The following is a 21183-nucleotide window of genomic DNA, read 5'->3' as shown; positions in this document are numbered from 1 at the left end:
TATTTCATTACATTAATGAAAATATTTCATTGCATTAATAAAAATATTTCATTGCATTAATGAAGAGGTTTCATTGCATCAATGAAGAAATTCCATTGCATCAATAAAGAAGTTTCATTGCATTAATGAAAAAGTTGCATTGCATCAATGAATATGTTTCATTGCATTAATGAACAAATTCGTTAATTTTACTTCAAAGAAAATCAATGCAATTTTTTCGTTTATTCAATGAATCTCTACGTTGGTTCAAAATCAATGATAAATTTCATTAATGGAACGTAAAATTTCGTTTATATTATGAAGCTGTTTCTCTTAGTGTAGTACTTCTTAGTTTGGACAAAATATTACGAGAAGCAGATTCTGGACCAAATAGATGGAATCCGTTCGAGAATTATTGTGCGCACCAGCCTTACAGACAGAGGGACAGGGCTAAACCGATGAGGCACATTTGTGTTTGTATCAAAATTAACCTAAAGGCTGAGGGTATAACAAGAATAAAAACAATTTAAAGTTTTTGCTAGTCGTTCATGTTCCCAATATTTAAAAAAATGTTTCTAAAGTGACAAAAGTTCAACATTTTTGTCTAAGTGCAGTTTAGGGTCTGTTCAAAGATCCTTTGCATATGTATACCGATCCTGTTCGTTGTGGTCGTGTTTAAAGCGATATTTAATTTTTTCCGTGGGCAAGTCCATGCTTTCTGACATACTGGTCCAAAAGTTATAAGATGACCCACTGAAATGACTAGTGGGCGCCATATCTATCGAAAATGTATGACTCCCAAAACAAGATCCACTTCCATAATGGACCAAATCGGTAAATTCCTTTAAGTACCTTCTCCGGTACACTTTTGACCCGTCCGTTCGCAACGTACAAGTCGCATTTATTGTCCGATTCAGCTCAAAATTAGGAAATATCATTTTTTAGCCACAGGAAGAACGCTATTGCTTTTGGTAAAAATCGGTTCAGATTTGGATATATCTCCCATATATATTTTCGGCCGATACGAGAATGCGGAAGTGAATTTCCTGCACCAAACACGCTATATACACTCCGGTTCATCTGAATAGAACCAACCAATATTGCCTACAAATACCGTTATATCTAACGATATGAGAGGAATTGAAAATTATATTTTTGTGGGCATGTAGAGTATACACGGTGCTCTTGAAGCAAATTTAAATGGAAGGTGCTTACACCTGGGAAGTTTTTGCAGATTTTGAAACTACATTATTCATAGATGAGAAAAAACAAAAAACTAAAAAAATCGCCGGAGCGCTTTTTAAATAAATCGCGATTCAAGTTGACATTTTTAGGGGTTGTTTAGGTTTTTGCGATGCTGCTTGGAAACCGCAAGTCCTATAAAAATGGGACGAAAGAAAATGTTGTAGCTATCAAAATGCTCTACAAGATTGACCTGTATGGTATTCTCGTCGGTTTTACCGTTTTTGAGATATAGAAGTTCAAATTGGAACAATTAAAATTCAATTCAATTCTGTATCGCCCCCTTATAAAACAATGTCATGACTGCAAATTCCCAACTTAAACTTATATATCTAAAAAATGGTACAACCTAGGATAAGTTACTTAAGCCAGTCACGTAGAGAATTTTCACAGCTTTAAGATTTGCTCAGGTCCCATATCGATAAGACTTGCCGTAGTCAAGCAAAATCGCGAAACCCTAACAAAAAAACCAAAAAATGTAAACTAAGCTTCTTTATCTCAAAAATGGTACAGCCTGGGAACAAATCATAAACGTCAATCGTCTAGAGAATTTTCACAGCTACAACATTTTCTTTAGCTCCATTTCGATTGGACTTGCGGTTTCCAAGCAAAATCGTGAAAACCTCAAAAAAACCTAAAAATGTGAATTTTGACCGCGATTTATTTCAAAATCCCTACAGCGATTTTTTCTTGTTTTTGTATTTTTCTCATCTATTAACATTGCTGTTTCAGAATTCAGAAAAATGTCCCTTGTGTAAACGTTTTTCAATAAAAGTTAGTTAAGGCGCACCCTTCATGACATTGTTTAATAAGGGGGCGATACAGAATTGAATTTAATTTTAATTGTCCCAATTTGAACTTCTATATCTCAAAAACGGTAAAACCGACGAGAATACCATAAATGTCAATCTTGTAGAGAATTTTGATAGCTACAACAGTTTCTTTAGTCCCATTTTGATAGAGCTTGTGATTTCCAAGCAACATCGCAAAAACCTAAACAATCCCTAAAAATGTCAATTTGAATCGTGATTTATTTAAAAAGCGCTCCGGCGATTTTTTTGGTTTTTTGATTTTTCTCATCTACGAACATTGTAGTTTCAAAATCTGCAAAAACTTCCCAGGTGTAAGCACCTTCCATTTAAATTTGCTTCAAGAGCACCGTGTATAGTATCCGATATTTTCAATACCTAACATGTTTCATATATTCTTTATAACGGTACTTTTTCCTCGCTTTATGAAAAAAGTAAAAAAAAATAGCATTTTTTAATGGTTCACCAGGATAGAACCACCATAAGAATTTGCACAAATTCTTTGTCAGATGTGGACAACTTTTACAAAAAATAACTTATAATTAAAAATAAAGGCCGTGAGGCGTTCCATTGTCAACAAATATTGGTCTTGGAATATGATGAAGATATATCCTTAGAGCTCCAAAAATATTCTTATGAAGAAATCGATAGAAACAATTTACAAAGTCAAAATTGTATACTGAATTGGGTTCAATATTTTCAATACTACAATAAAAGTATAAGGAAGTCACATTTGGTAAGTCCGAAACAGAATAAATATGGTAAAGATAACTTAAATGTCTGCCTTTCCAATTCAATGATATATTATCTGAGGGAAATGAATGGAAATCGCTGGGTTCCTCGCAGTTTCGTTAGCTTTATTAATTGTATGTTTATACCCTCAGCCTTTCGGCTAACGAGGGTATATGAGGCACCCAGCGCCAAAACGGCCTAACCCATATGCCCCAAAAAAAACAAACTACTTTAAAGATCTAACCGGAACCTTTTGAAATAACTACTCAAAAAACTCTATATTGCATTATAGAACACTGGGTTATAGAGCCGTTTAAAATAATGCAATATGGAGTTTTTTAGTATTTATTTCTAAAGGTTCCGGTTAAATCTTTGTATTCAGTTTGATTTTTTTGGGCACGTGGGTTAGGCCATTTGCCACTGAGCGCCTCATATACACTTTGATATGACCAAAAATATGCTTGATCGAAATAACCGTTTTAGATCCCAAGTACATATGTTTGGACGAAATTCGTTTCAGACAATTTGGAACCGGTTTAGTCATGTCCGTCCGTCCGTCTGTCTGTCTGGCTGGTGAGCACGACAACCCTCGAACGGATCAGCCGATTCGAAGCAAATTTTGCACTTCATAATTTTTTACCCAAACTTAGCTTAAGTTCAAAGATGGACCATATCGGTCCACTCCTTCGGGTACCTTCCCCACAAAACTTCAAAATTTGTCTGTAAAATGGTGTGAACGATAACTCTCGAAGGGAGCAATTGATTTGGTCCAAACTTTGCACTTCGTATTATATATATTTCGGGCTCGAATATACTATATCTGTCCACTCCTTCGGGTACCTCCCACACAAAATTCGGATAAAGTGAAGTTTAAAAGCTCCTCTCGGATCGTTTTGAATTTTTTCCGTTGGTTTTTTTTGCGCTCCCTTTGCGACGGTACACATTTTCTTCTTGCGCAAGTCCATTCTTCCTGAGATATTAGCCTAAAAGCTCCAAGAAACCCTGACGGCACCAACCAAAATGGCAAATCCCCAAAATAATACTCTCAGGGAGTTTCTGATTAGTGCAGACTTTGCACTTTGAACTATTTCATCCAGTCATTTATCAGGTTAGAATTTTGACAATATTGGTCTACTCCTTCGGGTACTTCCCACACAAAATTCGGATAAAGTGAAGTTTAAGAGCTGCTTTTGGATCGTTTTGATTTTTTTTTTTCAGTAGGTTGTCCTTGCTTCTCCCCTTACGGCGGTACAATTTTTTTGGTAGGCGCAAGTCCATACTTCCTGAGATAATAGCCTAAAAGCTCCAAGAAAACCTGATGGCACCAACCAAAATGGCAAATCCGCAAAATAGTACTCGCAGGGAGTTTCTGATTGGTGCAGACTTTCCACATCATACTATTTCATCCAGTTATTTATCAGGTTGGAATATGGACTATATCGGTCCACTTATTCGGGTACCTCCCACACAAAATTCGAAAAAAAGTGAAGTTTAAGAACACCTCTCGGATCGTTTTGATTCTTTTTCAGTACGTCATCCTAGCGGCCCATTTACAACGGCACATTTATATATGATTCTCCATACAAAGTGAAAAACAAGTAAAAATGTTAAGTTTGGCTGGACCTAACTTTATTATACCCCCAACATGAAATATTCTGACCTGAAATGGAATAATTAGTTAATTTTCAGGCGGAGACGTTTTCTGACCACAAATTACAGCCAATTTATTCTGAAAATGTAAAAACTTTAAAGAACTTGAAATCTGATGGTACCGTAATGGGGGTGGGGGGGGCTATACCAGAACCTGGACCTACATATGTCCACACTTTTAAAATATAGTTAAAAGCTTCAAAATACCTGAAATCGGCAGGTACCGTTATATGGAGACTATACCAAAACCTAGATCTATGTCCAAAATTTTTGGTGTAGAAGGTTTCTAACTATTGGGAACCCTAAATACCAAATTACAGCCAATTTGGACCGAAAATGTAGTTAAAAGCTTTAAAATACCTGAAATCGGTTGGTACCGTTATATGGGAGTTAAAGGAAAATCTGGACCCATATTGATGATTTTTGGCTAAAGTAATTTTAACTTATTTTAAGCATTTACTGAAAAAAGCAGATCTATCCGACGATTAGAAATATTTTTGTTGCACCTCCCCATACAAGTGGCATCACTATGCAGCGGTGTTGGGTCCTTTCTTTGCTGTTTTTTTTTTTTTAATCTTTTGATTTAACCTAAAACATAGTTAACTAATCGCCACTGACCTTCGTTAGATGATTATTGATTAAATTATTTATTTCATGAAATAATTAAAAAAACAAATAATTGAAAATGAAAGTTTAAACAAAACGCAACGGTGCTGATCGTCGTTCCCATGCACAGTTGTTGCTGATCAATCATTTTTTCGCCTGGTTTTTGAACACAACATCTGTTCGTTCATTAACCACAATTTTTTGCTTACTTAACCTTTCGATTTTAAGTTTCAATTTTATTTTCGCATGAATCAATGCACCATTTTTCGATTTGTTTTATTGATAATTGAATAGAGGTGAGTTTTTGCATTCATTACGGCTAGACTAAGCAATCAAAACAGGGAATGTGGGAATTAAAATATTTGGTAGTATAATTGTATTTTGGTTAACCCATAATGCAAATAACCAATTGCCACAAAAAAAAACTTCAAAAATAACTGTTTAAAAAATTGAATTTTTAACAAAGACGGCTATTTTTTATGATTTTTGTATAAAACTTCTGATCTGATCTTGCCCCCTTTACTTTGAGGGTTAAGTAATCCAGACTTAATAGCCCAAAACGAAAAAAAAAATCCATTATCACAATAAAAAATCTCCTTCAAGGAAAAAAAAACAGAAACAAAGCAAATAATATCAGCTATGAATCGCTGAATATTATTAACATTTAAAACTGAACTGAAAATGAAACCCCTTTAAGAAATGAAAATAAAGAAACTTAAAATTCGAGTGAATATACTTGTATAGAATTCCGTATCAAGATCAAAATCTTATCAGCTTCAAAATAATCTGTATAGACGCGCTCAAATGATGTTGCTTCTTGTTGCTCTCTGCTGACATAGTTGCAAGTTAAGCCGGCTGGAGGAAGGTCGTTTAATGTTGATTTTATTGTGTGTTTGTGTGTGTTGCTATTGTTTCGGGTAACGATAATGGCGATGATGATGAATTTGCTGACACAGTTGATAATCATGATGTTTATTAAGAAATATTGAACTAAAGAAGAAGGAGAATGAAAATCTTTTAAAAGTTGAAAATTCGTTTCGATATCCCTTCATACTTCAAAAAACGTCTAAAATTTTAACTGTGCTTAGATACAAAGATTAGGATTCCAAGTTACTTAGACTTGTAAGCGCCACATCCATAAGTTTTCTCACCAAATTGAAGACTTTCATCGATGTTTTTGGCTATTCTCAAGGTTGATGAAATTTCTTAAACACCGAGTTTTACATATTAAGACGTATAGACCAGGTCTTGTCATGTGTTATTCAATGTTTCTTTCTAAGACAGCCTCTTGCAATTTCCCAAACGCATTTCTAATTGCAAATTTTGTATCAATTTCGCTCTAATGTATTCCTAAAATCCGTACATTAAATTGACATTCCATTCCTCCTACTGTGGCTGCTGCTGCTAATATACTAAACTCTCCAATTAGCGGACAATTTACATTTAAGCGTCTAGCCATGTTTAATGATGATGGCTTGTTGCCCTCCCTACTACCATTACGCCTTACCTATTCTCATTTGCCAGGAATTCCATTTACCTACCCACCACCTACCTACCTGTGAGGCGAACGACAAATTCAAATCATTTTCCAATTGACCATTTATGGCCATCGAAAATGGTAAAGGCGAAGAAAGACAGTCATAAAAATTCAAATGAAATTTAAATGTTTTCTATACAAAATTGAAGTTCTACAGATTTGAAGAAGAAGCAAATTTGAAGTTCTACCTAACACATTGTAGCGAAGAACGACTTATCGCCGTCCATATATTTATGATGGTGATGGTGTCTCTTACGCCAATTAGTAACAACAATAAAAACAATGAAAATAAGCCATTAACGAAAAACACAGCCAACGTGAAGACAATCAGGCAACAACATTACGTCAAAGGCGGAAGAAAAAGAGCAAACGCTAAGTCTAGCACCTATTCTAAGAGCTGTCGCCATCAGCATTAAAGAGGGCCGACACTGATTGTAGAACAATAAAACATTGATATTCTGTAATTTTAAAATGTTTTTATTGGTATGTAATTTACGGAATAAGGTCCCTAGAGATAAGCAGAGAGGAAATTGAGAAGAAGTGATCCTGATAAATGATTAAAATTTAGACAGAATTTTTCGTATTGGAAGTAAGACTAAATAAAATACATTGTATTAAAGAAGTTCAATTTTTCATTAAGGAAAAAAGAATAAACTATAAAATATAAAATAAAAAATATAAAATAAAAGCTATAAAATAAAAACTATAAAATATAAAATATAAAATATAAAATATAAAATATAAAATATAAAATATAAAATATAAAATATAAAATATAAAATATAAAATATAAAATATAAAATATAAAATATAAAATATAAAATATAAAATATAAAATATAAAATATAAAATATAAAATATAAAATATAAAATATAAAATATAAAATATAAAATATAAAATATAAAATATAAAATATAAAATATAAAATATAAAATATAAAATATAAAATATAAAATATAAAATATAAAATATAAAATATAAAATATAAAATATAAAATATAAAATATAAAATATAAAATATAAAATATAAAATATAAAATATAAAATATAAAATATAAAATATAAAATATAAAATATAAAATATAAAATATAAAATATAAAATATAAAATATAAAATATAAAATATAAAATATAAAATATAAAATATAAAATATAAAATATAAAATATAAAATATAAAATATAAAATATAAAATATAAAATATAAAATATAAAATATAAAATATAAAATATAAAATATAAAATATAAAATATAAAATATAAAATATAAAATATAAAATATAAAATATAAAATATAAAATATAAAATATAAAATATAAAATATAAAATATAAAATATAAAATATAAAATATAAAATATAAAATATAAAATATAAAATATAAAATATAAAATATAAAATATAAAATATAAAATATAAAATATAAAATATAAAATATAAAATATAAAATATAAAATATAAAATATAAAATATAAAATATAAAATATAAAATATAAAATATAAAATATAAAATATAAAATATAAAATATAAAATATAAAATATAAAATATAAAATATAAAATATAAAATATAAAATATAAAATATAAAATATAAAATATAAAATATAAAATATAAAATATAAAATATAAAATATAAAATATAAAATATAAAATATAAAATATAAAATATAAAATATAAAATATAAAATATAAAATATAAAATATAAAATATAAAATATAAAATATAAAATATAAAATATAAAATATAAAATATAAAATATAAAATATAAAATATAAAATATAAAATATAAAATATAAAATATAAAATATAAAATATAAAATATAAAATATAAAATATAAAATATAAAATATAAAATATAAAATATAAAATATAAAATATAAAATATAAAATATAAAATATAAAATATAAAATATAAAATATAAAATATAAAATATAAAATATAAAATATAAAATATAAAATATAAAATATAAAATATAAAATATAAAATATAAAATATAAAATATAAAATATAAAATATAAAATATAAAATATAAAATATAAAATATAAAATATAAAATATAAAATATAAAATATAAAATATAAAATATAAAATATAAAATATAAAATATAAAATATAAAATATAAAATATAAAATATAAAATATAAAATATAAAATATAAAATATAAAATATAAAATATAAAATATAAAATATAAAATATAAAATATAAAATATAAAATATAAAATATAAAATATAAAATATAAAATATAAAATATAAAATATAAAATATAAAATATAAAATATAAAATATAAAATATAAAATATAAAATATAAAATATAAAATATAAAATATAAAATATAAAATATAAAATATAAAATATAAAATATAAAATATAAAATATAAAATATAAAATATAAAATATAAAATATAAAATATAAAATATAAAATATAAAATATAAAATATAAAATATAAAATATAAAATATAAAATATAAAATATAAAATATAAAATATAAAATATAAAATATAAAATATAAAATATAAAATATAAAATATAAAATATAAAATATAAAATATAAAATATAAAATATAAAATATAAAATATAAAATATAAAATATAAAATATAAAATATAAAATATAAAATATAAAATATAAAATATAAAATATAAAATATAAAATATAAAATATAAAATATAAAATATAAAATATAAAATATAAAATATAAAATATAAAATATAAAATATAAAATATAAAATATAAAATATAAAATATAAAATATAAAATATAAAATATAAAATATAAAATATAAAATATAAAATATAAAATATAAAATATAAAATATAAAATATAAAATATAAAATATAAAATATAAAATATAAAATATAAAATATAAAATATAAAATATAAAATATAAAATATAAAATATAAAATATAAAATATAAAATATAAAATATAAAATATAAAATATAAAATATAAAATATAAAATATAAAATATAAAATATAAAATATAAAATATAAAATATAAAATATAAAATATAAAATATAAAATATAAAATATAAAATATAAAATATAAAATATAAAATATAAAATATAAAATATAAAATATAAAATATAAAATATAAAATATAAAATATAAAATATAAAATATAAAATATAAAATATAAAATATAAAATATAAAATATAAAATATAAAATATAAAATATAAAATATAAAATATAAAATATAAAATATAAAATATAAAATATAAAATATAAAATATAAAATATAAAATATAAAATATAAAATATAAAATATAAAATATAAAATATAAAATATAAAATATAAAATATAAAATATAAAATATAAAATATAAAATATAAAATATAAAATATAAAATATAAAATATAAAATATAAAATATAAAATATAAAATATAAAATATAAAATATAAAATATAAAATATAAAATATAAAATATAAAATATAAAATATAAAATATAAAATATAAAATATAAAATATAAAATATAAAATATAAAATATAAAATATAAAATATAAAATATAAAATATAAAATATAAAATATAAAATATAAAATATAAAATATAAAATATAAAATATAAAATATAAAATATAAAATATAAAATATAAAATATAAAATATAAAATATAAAATATAAAATATAAAATATAAAATATAAAATATAAAATATAAAATATAAAATATAAAATATAAAATATAAAATATAAAATATAAAATATAAAATATAAAATATAAAATATAAAATATAAAATATAAAATATAAAATATAAAATATAAAATATAAAATATAAAATATAAAATATAAAATATAAAATATAAAATATAAAATATAAAATATAAAATATAAAATATAAAATATAAAATATAAAATATAAAATATAAAATATAAAATATAAAATATAAAATATAAAATATAAAATATAAAATATAAAATATAAAATATAAAATATAAAATATAAAATATAAAATATAAAATATAAAATATAAAATATAAAATATAAAATATAAAATATAAAATATAAAATATAAAATATAAAATATAAAATATAAAATATAAAATATAAAATATAAAATATAAAATATAAAATATAAAATATAAAATATAAAATATAAAATATAAAATATAAAATATAAAATATAAAATATAAAATATAAAATATAAAATATAAAATATAAAATATAAAATATAAAATATAAAATATAAAATATAAAATATAAAATATAAAATATAAAATATAAAATATAAAATATAAAATATAAAATATAAAATATAAAATATAAAATATAAAATATAAAATATAAAATATAAAATATAAAATATAAAATATAAAATATAAAATATAAAATATAAAATATAAAATATAAAATATAAAATATAAAATATAAAATATAAAATATAAAATATAAAATATAAAATATAAAATATAAAATATAAAATATAAAATATAAAATATAAAATATAAAATATAAAATATAAAATATAAAATATAAAATATAAAATATAAAATATAAAATATAAAATATAAAATATAAAATATAAAATATAAAATATAAAATATAAAATATAAAATATAAAATATAAAATATAAAATATAAAATATAAAATATAAAATATAAAATATAAAATATAAAATATAAAATATAAAATATAAAATATAAAATATAAAATATAAAATATAAAATATAAAATATAAAATATCTATATATATAAAAGAGCTTAGTGAGTGAGTGAGTGAGTGACTGAGTGACTGAGTGACTGACATATCATCGCCCAGACGAAACCGCTGAAGCTAGAAAGCTGAAATTTTGACTGTGGGTTGCTGTCAGTGTGTAGGGGTGAGATAAGGCTGGGTTTTTTGAAATTCGACCTAGAAGGGTACGAAAAGTACTAAAAGGTACTAAATATGGTACCCTTTGTATTAGGCAAACGGGAAGAGCTAGAATTCTGAAATTTGGAATGAGGGTAACTGATAGAGAGTTAGAAAGATGTACCAAAGGGTTTTTGGAAATTCGAACTATTAGTGTACGAAAAGTTACTAAATTTGGTACCAATTGTATATTTTGAGCGGATATAGCTACAATCTTCATATTTGGTATGGGAATCAAGGTTGGGAAGTGGCGTTGATATAAGGACATGATTTTGGAAGTTCGTACTTATGTGTACGAGTAGTACTAAATGGTACTAAATTTGGTACAATTTGGATTTGGGTGAACAGATAGAGCTGAAAACCTGAAATTTGAAATTTAGATTACCGTTGAAGTGTACGATTGAGATATCGGGGTAGTTTTGGAAATTCATACTTATGTGTACGAAAAGTACTAAATGGTACCAAATTTGGTACAATTTGGATTTAGATAGACATGGAAACCTGAAATTTGGAATTAATATTACTGATGGAGTGAAGGATAGAGGTAGTTTTGGAAATTCTTACTTATGGGTACGAAAAGTAGTAAACGGTACTAAATTTGGTACAAATTGGATTTGGGTGAACGGATAGAGCTGGAATCCTGAAATTTGGAATTTAATTACTTATGGAGTGTATGATTGAGGTAGTCTTGGAAATGCGTACTTTTGGGTACGGAAAGTACTAAATGGTACTAAATTTGGTACAATTTAAATTTAGTTGAACGGATAGAGTTGGAATCCTGAAATTTCGAATTAAGGTTACTGATGGAGTGTACGATTGAGGTAGTTTTGGAAATTCATACTTATGGGTACGGAAAGTACTAAATGTACTAAATTTGGTACAATTTATATTTGGGTGAACGGATAGAGTTGGAATCCTGAAATTTCTAATTAAGGTTACTATTGGAGTGTAGGATTGAGGAGTTTTGGAAATTCGTACTTATGGGTACGGAAAGTACTAAATGGTACTAAATATGGTACAATTTAAATTTAGGTTGGAATCCTGAAATTTCGAATTAAGGTTACTGTTGGAGTGTAGGATTGAGGAAGTTTTTTGAAATTCGTACTTATGGGTACGAAAAGTACAAAATTTGGTACAATTTGGATTTGGGGAAACGAATAGAGCTGGGATCCTGAAACTTGGAATTAAGATTACTGTTGGACTGTATGATTGACTTAGTCTTGAAAATTCTTACTTATGGGTACGGAAAGTACTAAATGGTACTAAATATGGTACAATTTAAATTTAGCTGAACGGATAGAGTTGGAATCCTGAAATTTCGAATTAATGTTACTATTGGAGTGTAGGATTGAGGAAGTTTTGGAAATTCGTACTTATGGATTCGGAATGTACTAAATTTGGTACAATTTGGATTTGGGTGAACAGATAGAGCTGGAATCCTGAAATTTGGAATTTAATTACTTTTGGAGTGTAGGATTGAGTTAGTCCTGGAAATTCGTACTCATGGGTACGAAAAGTACTAATTTTGGTACAATTTGGATTTGGGGGAACGAATAGAGCTGGGATCCTGAAATTTGGAATAAAGTACTAAATGGTACTAAATATGATACAATTTAAATTTAGGTGGACGGATAGAGCTGGAATCCTGAAATTTATAATTAAGATTACTTATGGAGTGTAGCATTGAGGTAGCTTTGGAAATTCGTACTTATGGGTACAAAAATTAATAAATGGTACTAAGTTTAGTACATTTTGGATTTGGGTGTACAGATAGAGCTGGAATCCTGAAATTTATAATTAAGATTACTTATGGAGTGTAGCATTGAGGTAGTTTTGAAAATTCATACTTATGGGTACGGAAAGTACAAAATGTACTAAATTTGGTACAATTTATATTTGGGTGAACGGATAGAGTTGGAATCCTGAAATTTGGAATTAAGATTACTTATGGAGTATAGGATTGAGGTAATTTCGGAAATTCGTACTTATGGGTACGGAAAGTACTAAATGGTACTAAGTTTAGTACATTTTGGATTTGGGTGTACAGATAGAGCTGGAATCCTGAAATTTATAATTAAGATTACTTATGGAGTGTAGCATTGAGGTAGCTTTGGAAATTCGTACTTATGGGTACGAAAATTAATAAATGGTACTAAATTTGGTAAAATTTAGATTTGGGTGGACGGATAGGGTTGGAATCCTGAAATTCGCAATTACTGTTGGAGATAGTTATTGAAATGCGTACTTTCATACGAAATGTATTAATGGCATTATGAATAGAAGTGGAATTCGGAAATTTGGTATTATAGCCGCTGTTGGTGTGTAGGGTTGAGATATGGATGTGGTTGTGGATTTACGTACAACAAGTGTACGAAAATTACTAAATGGCACAGAATTTGGTGCAAACTGTTATTGTGTAAAGGGGTAGAGCTGAAATTGTGAAATTTGTATTAGTATAGCAGTTGACGTTTAGAGTGGAGATAGAGGGAAAGTTTTGGAAATTCGTACTAATGTATACGAAAAACACTAAATCGCGGTTTGGATATAGTTTTTGATAAAAGGAAGTAATTTTTGAAACTTATACATACTATAAGTACTAAATGTTGTACCAGTTTGGTGTTGCATGATGGGATATAGGTGGAATTCCGAATTGTTGTATGAGGGATTGTGTTGGTGTTTAGATAAGGATTTTTTGAAATGCATACAAATTCTAAAATTAGGCTGAGGGCTGGATGATTTATTGAGAAATACGAAATGTACTAAATGCTATTAAATTTGACGTTGGGTGTAGCAATGAAGATGGAATTATATCATTAGTGCGTGAAAAGTACAAAATTGCAATAAATTTGGTATAGAAGTGAAATTCTGATATATTATTGATTTGTCAGGTTCATTGTTAGAGGTGGTCGTACAATAAGTGTACTAGAAGTATTAAATAATACTAAATATTAAAACACTGGTACTGGGTGAATTGATAAATGCAATTTGTTATGAGAATAACTGTTGACATTAAATGAGATTAAATGTATGAAAGGTTTCTACATGTAATACCGTTGACATTGGGTGAACAAGTAGAGCTAAAACTATAACATTTGAGCTAAGGTCCTGGATTTTAAAAATTGTACTGAATAATGTACTATTGTTTCTAGGTTAACACGAATTTGGTTTCTAAATAATGTACTGAAATCAAAAAGTCAAACGTACCTTTTCAACAAAATTGTTTTTATCTTTGTTGTCTATTCTAAACGTTATTGTAAGTTCACTTGAAAAGGAAGATCTATGCGGCTAATATTTTACAAGAAGGTTTTTACATCCTGAGAAAAAAGGCCTAAAATAAAATGTCTCAAAAATTAACTGTTATGTAGGGTAACATCTTCTAAATAATGGTTTTCTACATTTTGATATCACAAATTCCAAAATTCGGTTGGAAAATATGGATACAATTTTCAAAATACCCATACCGTTCTGGACTGGAATTTAAAATGTAGGCCGCTGTTGAAGTGTAGAGGTCTTTTTTTTAAATTCGAACAAAACGTATACGAGCAGTACTTGAAAGAAATTTAATATCAATTCAAATAGGTATTAGAACATCAAATTTTTCAGTGTTCTCCATACTAAATATTGCTTATTTGTATATTATTCCTTTTCCGCTTACGAAGTAGCGGGCATTTTGCTAGTAAAATATAAAATATAAAATATAAAATATAAAATATAAAATATAAAATATAAAATATAAAATATAAAATATAAAATATAAAATATAAAATATAAAATATAAAATATAAAATATAAAATATAAAATATAAAATATAAAATATAAAATATAAAATATAAAATATAAAATATAAAATATAAAATATAAAATATAAAATATAAAATATAAAATATAAAATATAAAATATAAAATATAAAATATAAAATATAAAATATAAAATATAAAATATAAAATATAAAATATAAAATATAAAATATAAAATATAAAATATAAAATATAAAATATAAAATATAAAATATAAAATATAAAATATAAAATATAAAATATAAAATATAAAATATAAAATATAAAATATAAAATATAAAATATAAAATATAAAATATAAAATATAAAATATAAAATATAAAATATAAAATATAAAATATAAAATATAAAATATAAAATATAAAATATAAAATATAAAATATAAAATATAAAATATAAAATATAAAATATAAAATATAAAATATAAAATATAAAATATAAAATATAAAATATAAAATATAAAATATAAAATATAAAATATAAAATATAAAATATAAAATATAAAATATAAAATATAAAATATAAAATATAAAATATAAAATATAAAATATAAAATATAAAATATAAAATATAAAATATAAAATATAAAATATAAAATATAAAATATAAAATATAAAATATAAAATATAAAATATAAAATATAAAATATAAAATATAAAATATAAAATATAAAATATAAAATATAAAATATAAAATATAAAATATAAAATATAAAATATAAAATATAAAATATAAAATATAAAATATAAAATATAAAATATAAAATATAAAATATAAAATATAAAATATAAAATATAAAATATAAAATATAAAATATAAAATATAAAATATAAAATATAAAATATAAAATATAAAATATAAAATATAAAATATAAAATATAAAATATAAAATATAAAATATAAAATATAAAATATAAAATATAAAATATAAAATATAAAATATAAAATATAAAATATAAAATATAAAATATAAAATATAAAATATAAAATATAAAATATAAAATATAAAATATAAAATATAAAATATAAAATATAAAATATAAAATATAAAATATAAAATATAAAATATAAAATATAAAATATAAAATATAAAATATAAAATATAAAATATAAAATATAAAATATAAAATATAAAATATAAAATATAAAATATAAAATATAAAATATAAAATATAAAATATAAAATATAAAATATAAAATATAAAATATAAAATATAAAATATAAAATATAAAATATAAAATATAAAATATAAAATATAAAATATAAAATATAAAATATAAAATATAAAATATAAAATATAAAATATAAAATATAAAATATAAAATATAAAATATAAAATATAAAATATAAAATATAAAATATAAAATATAAAATATAAAATATAAAATATAAAATATAAAATATAAAATATAAAATATAAAATATAAAATATAAAATATAAAATATAAAATATAAAATATAAAATATAAAATATAAAATATAAAATATAAAATATAAAATATAAAATATAAAATATAAAATATAAAATATAAAATATAAAATATAAAATATAAAATATAAAATATAAAATATAAAATATAAAATATAAAATATAAAATATAAAATATAAAATATAAAATATAAAATATAAAATATAAAATATAAAATATAAAATATAAAATATAAAATATAAAATATAAAATATAAAATATAAAATATAAAATATAAAATATAAAATATAAAATATAAAATATAAAATATAAAATATAAAATATAAAATATAAAATATAAAATATAAAATATAAAATATAAAATATAAAATATAAAATATAAAATATAAAATATAAAATATAAAATATAAAATATAAAATATAAAATATAAAATATAAAATATAAAATATAAAATATAAAATATAAAATATAAAATATAAAATATAAAATATAAAATATAAAATATAAAATATAAAATATAAAATATAAAATATAAAATATAAAATATAAAATATAAAATATAAAATATAAAATATAAAATATAAAATATAAAATATAAAATATAAAATATAAAATATAAAATATAAAATATAAAATATAAAATATAAAATATAAAATATAAAATATAAAATATAAAATATAAAATATAAAATATAAAATATAAAATATAAAATATAAAATATAAAATATAAAATATAAAATATAAAATATAAAATATAAAATATAAAATATAAAATATAAAATAAAAAATATAAAATATAAAATATAAAATATAAAATATAAAATATAAAATATAAAATATAAAATATAAAATATAAAATATAAAATATAAAATATAAAATATAAAATATAAAATATAAAATATAGAATATAAATTTATTTCTAGACCAAATTCCTTCACACATCCAACATTTGGAGACATTATCAGCTACCATTCTATAGATATTTGCATAAAAAATCTAAATTTTTTGGAGGTACATCCGATTCTGATGCTATATCTCCGGGTCAACGCGGAATTTCAGAAATTTTTATAGCCGATGTTACTTTTAGTGATATACTCTGAAATTTTCAGGAAGATTGGTTCAGCGGTTCTTGGATCCATAAACTTCAAACAAACAAACATGTTTCTACTTTATATATATAGATAATATAACATATAAAATAAAAAATATAAAATAAAAAAATACAAAATAAAAAATATATGAAATATAAAATTTACTATGTAAAATATAAAATATAGAGTAAAATATAAGACAAAATTATAAAAACTTTACCATTACCAATTTTAATAAAATATTTAAATTGTTAATATTCATTTTCTCTTTATTACAGGTATATTTGAAGTTTCCCTTTTAGTAAGTATTCATTAATGGCGGATATCAAATATAAAATTAAAATAGGCTTACACCAAAGGCAATTAGTTGCGGACCATAGCTCAAATAAGAGTATCGAGCTAGCCCTCAAATGCATTTATGCACTTTAGAGATAGTCAATCTTACTTATCAAGTGCACTCTATTAAATTACTCAGTTGTCGTTGCATTTCCTATCTTTCATTTCTTTAACATCCTTTTATTAGATTGAAGAATTCAAAAAGGGCATTTAAAATGTGGAACAAAAAGACATGAAGGCAACATCAGCAGTTCCATATCTTGAAACATAAGAAACTTATCAAACACACATTAATGCTTCCTGGTGGTGGTGCATCACCACCAGCCACATTAACCATAAAAAAACCAACATTAGTCTGAAACCCATTCAAAATCGATATGGAAACGTAAATGCTGATAGTAGCAAAAGCAACTTGAAAATATGTTCAAGTGAAATGAAATTTTATTGCACCTTCCTATTTTCAGTTTTCCCCCCCTTACTTTGTCTCAACAGCATAAAAGGGATGTGAGTATGGGTAGATATATGAATGAGTGTTTCAATACAAGTATGTGTGTATGTTATATATTATTTTTTATGGCAAGTCTTTTTCCGGTTAAGATAAGACACAAAAAAGTGTTTCATTTACAGCACACCAACAAAGTGGCGGTGCGCACCCAGCCGCCTGCCGAAAGGAAGAACAAATCAAAATCAATGAATGAATAACTGCTGTCTAAAGTAAGGGAATGCTAAGAGGAAGAAGAAGAACAAAACGCCGTAGACAGAGAAAAAAAACAAAAGGATAAAAAACAACTAACAATGCAAAGGAATCATTGATATGCCACAAATAGCAATTTGATACACTTCTTTTCCTCGAGAAAGACATAGCAGAGCAGAAAAAACAACAAGAAGTAATGAAATTCCAAAGTACTTCGCCACAGTTGCGTCCGGCGACACATTTCCACATGAATATCGAAGCACTTGAAAACGAAAGACGAAAAACTTGTAAAATTATTAAAAGGCATTTTGGTGGTCAATGAGACAGATTAGTGCGCTTCTCCTTCCAAGAAATCCTCGAACTTAAAAAAACTAATAGGCCTTAAACTACGCATAACCAACAATTTTGAAATTATTGTGAGGTATTCGAGGAATGGACCGATTGGATCCTCATTATGGACCTCATCTTCATCATGGACTGAGTAGATCTGCCATGTTGATCCTAGTGTGAGAATTGAAAGCTATTCTCATTGGTCTATGTAGTATTTTATCCCTATGTCCATATATTAATGTAGTGTAGGGTACGCCCCAAGCAAAACAGACAAGTTGTCTTATCCACCCGATCTGCTGCTATTCAGGTCGATGATATTATAAGCATTATGTGTTTTCTTTGCCATTACAAAGAAGGAAGACATCATAAAATGATGTAACCTGAAACATCCATATGTATCACCTACTTCTTCTCCATCATTGATTTTGAAATGAAGCGAAAAAATGCAATAGCAACAGCCCATCATCTCATCACAGGCTTACTGAATGTGAGCACACTTATGATTGTGTGTCACCTTAACATCAACGACATAATCAACTTTACATCGTCGTTGTTTTCATCTTCATTAGTGCCTTTGTCGTCATCGACAGCTTTAGAAGTAGTAGAAAGTAGAATTTCAAAAAAACATATTGAAGCGAAGAAAATCATTAGGTCTGGGTATTGATGATTGTACACACTTGTCTAAAGGTAAGGCCACATTAGGCAAATATTTGCTCCAGCGACAGGCAGCATGCGCTAACGGAGAGCAAAAGAGAATAAATTTTAATGCATTATTTAGTAAGCGCTCAATGCCTGCCGCTGGAGCAAATATTTGCCTAATGTGACCTCACTTTAACCCTTACTTACTTACTTAGCTGGCCCATTACAGAACATTTGTTCTATAGGCCGAACTAAGAAGAGATCTCTATTCCTCTCTATTTGTTGCTTTGCACTCTGGAATACCGCACCTTTTCATCTCATCATCCACTTGTTTGCGCCATCTATTCCTTGGCCTGCCAATTCTGCGTGCACCGCCATGTGGCATGTATTCATACGCCTTTTTTGCGGGTTCATCATCGCTCATTCTTATGATATGGTCTAGCCAACGCAATCGCTGCATCTCGATACGTTTAACTATATTGATGTCGTTGTATAGCAGATACAGCTCGTGGTTCATGCGACGTCGATATTCACCGTCAACGCAGATTGGTCCGTAGATCTTTCGAAGAATTTTTCTCTCAAACACACCAAGCACTGCCATGTCTGCTTGCGCAAGTACCCAGGCTTCGGAGCCATACATCAGCACGGGTAGTATCAGTGTTTTGTAGAGCGTTATTTTTGTTTGACGAGATGTGGCTTTGTTTTTAAACTGCTTACTTAAACCAAAGTAGCATCTGTTGGCCAATACAATTCTTCTTTTTATTTCACAACTGATGTCGTTTGTTGTGTTTACGGAGGTGCCAAGGTAGACGAAGTCTTTAACTACCTCAATATTATAGGAACCAACTTCCACAGTCGGTCCGAGCTCAATGGACGCATTGCGCGTCGACACCATCAACTTGGTCTTCTCACCGTTTACCGCCAGACCCACTTTAGCAGATTCTCCTTCGACCTTTATAAAGGTATCAGTTACTTCTTTTACTGATCGGCCCATGATGTCTATATCATCAGCATAAGCAAGTAACATGTGACTATTGGTGTAGATTGTGCCACTTCTTTTGACGTTTGCCTCTCGTATAACCTTTTCTAGCAGGATGTTGAAGAGGTCACACGAAAGGCTGTCTCCTTGTCTGAAACCTCTTTTGGTACCAAACTCTTCGGAGAGATTCTTTCCTATTTTAACTGAGGACCTCGTGTCAGTTAAAGTCATTTTACAAAGCCGGATGAGCTTTGCGGGAATACCAAATTCAGACATGGCTTGGAATACCTTTGAACGCAGCGGGCTGTCGAAGGCTGCACAATATCCCTGTCACGATCTTGTAGGCAATAGGGAGTAGACTTATGCCCCTATAGTTAGAGCATACAGTCTTATCTCCCTTCTTGTGGACGGGGCACAGGATACTCAGGTTCCAATCGTCGGGTACTCGTTCTTCCTGCCA

General features: G+C 24.3%; 1 protein-coding gene across 2 annotated transcripts in view; it reads left to right on the top strand.

Moving 5' to 3' along the window:
* The window catches only part of ush (Zinc finger protein ush), a 612790-nt gene that overhangs the window by 415577 nt on the left and 176030 nt on the right, over positions 1–21183 (top strand). The window contains exon 2 of one of the 2 annotated variants that reach the window (XM_073970420.1): positions 18024–18046. The exons of the other annotated variant lie outside the window; for it this stretch is intronic. The gene's annotated coding sequence lies outside the window, so the exon portion shown is untranslated. The remainder of the gene's footprint in view (positions 1–18023; positions 18047–21183) is intronic. 2 annotated transcript variants of the gene reach the window in all.

Source organism: Musca autumnalis, unplaced genomic scaffold (assembly GCF_047663935.1).
Source record: "Musca autumnalis isolate F117 unplaced genomic scaffold, ASM4766393v1 scaffold_2, whole genome shotgun sequence".
NCBI lineage: Eukaryota > Metazoa > Arthropoda > Insecta > Diptera > Muscidae > Musca > Musca autumnalis.
The sequence above is the reverse complement of the archived record's forward strand: the minus strand, read 5'-3'. Positions and strand labels throughout refer to the sequence as shown.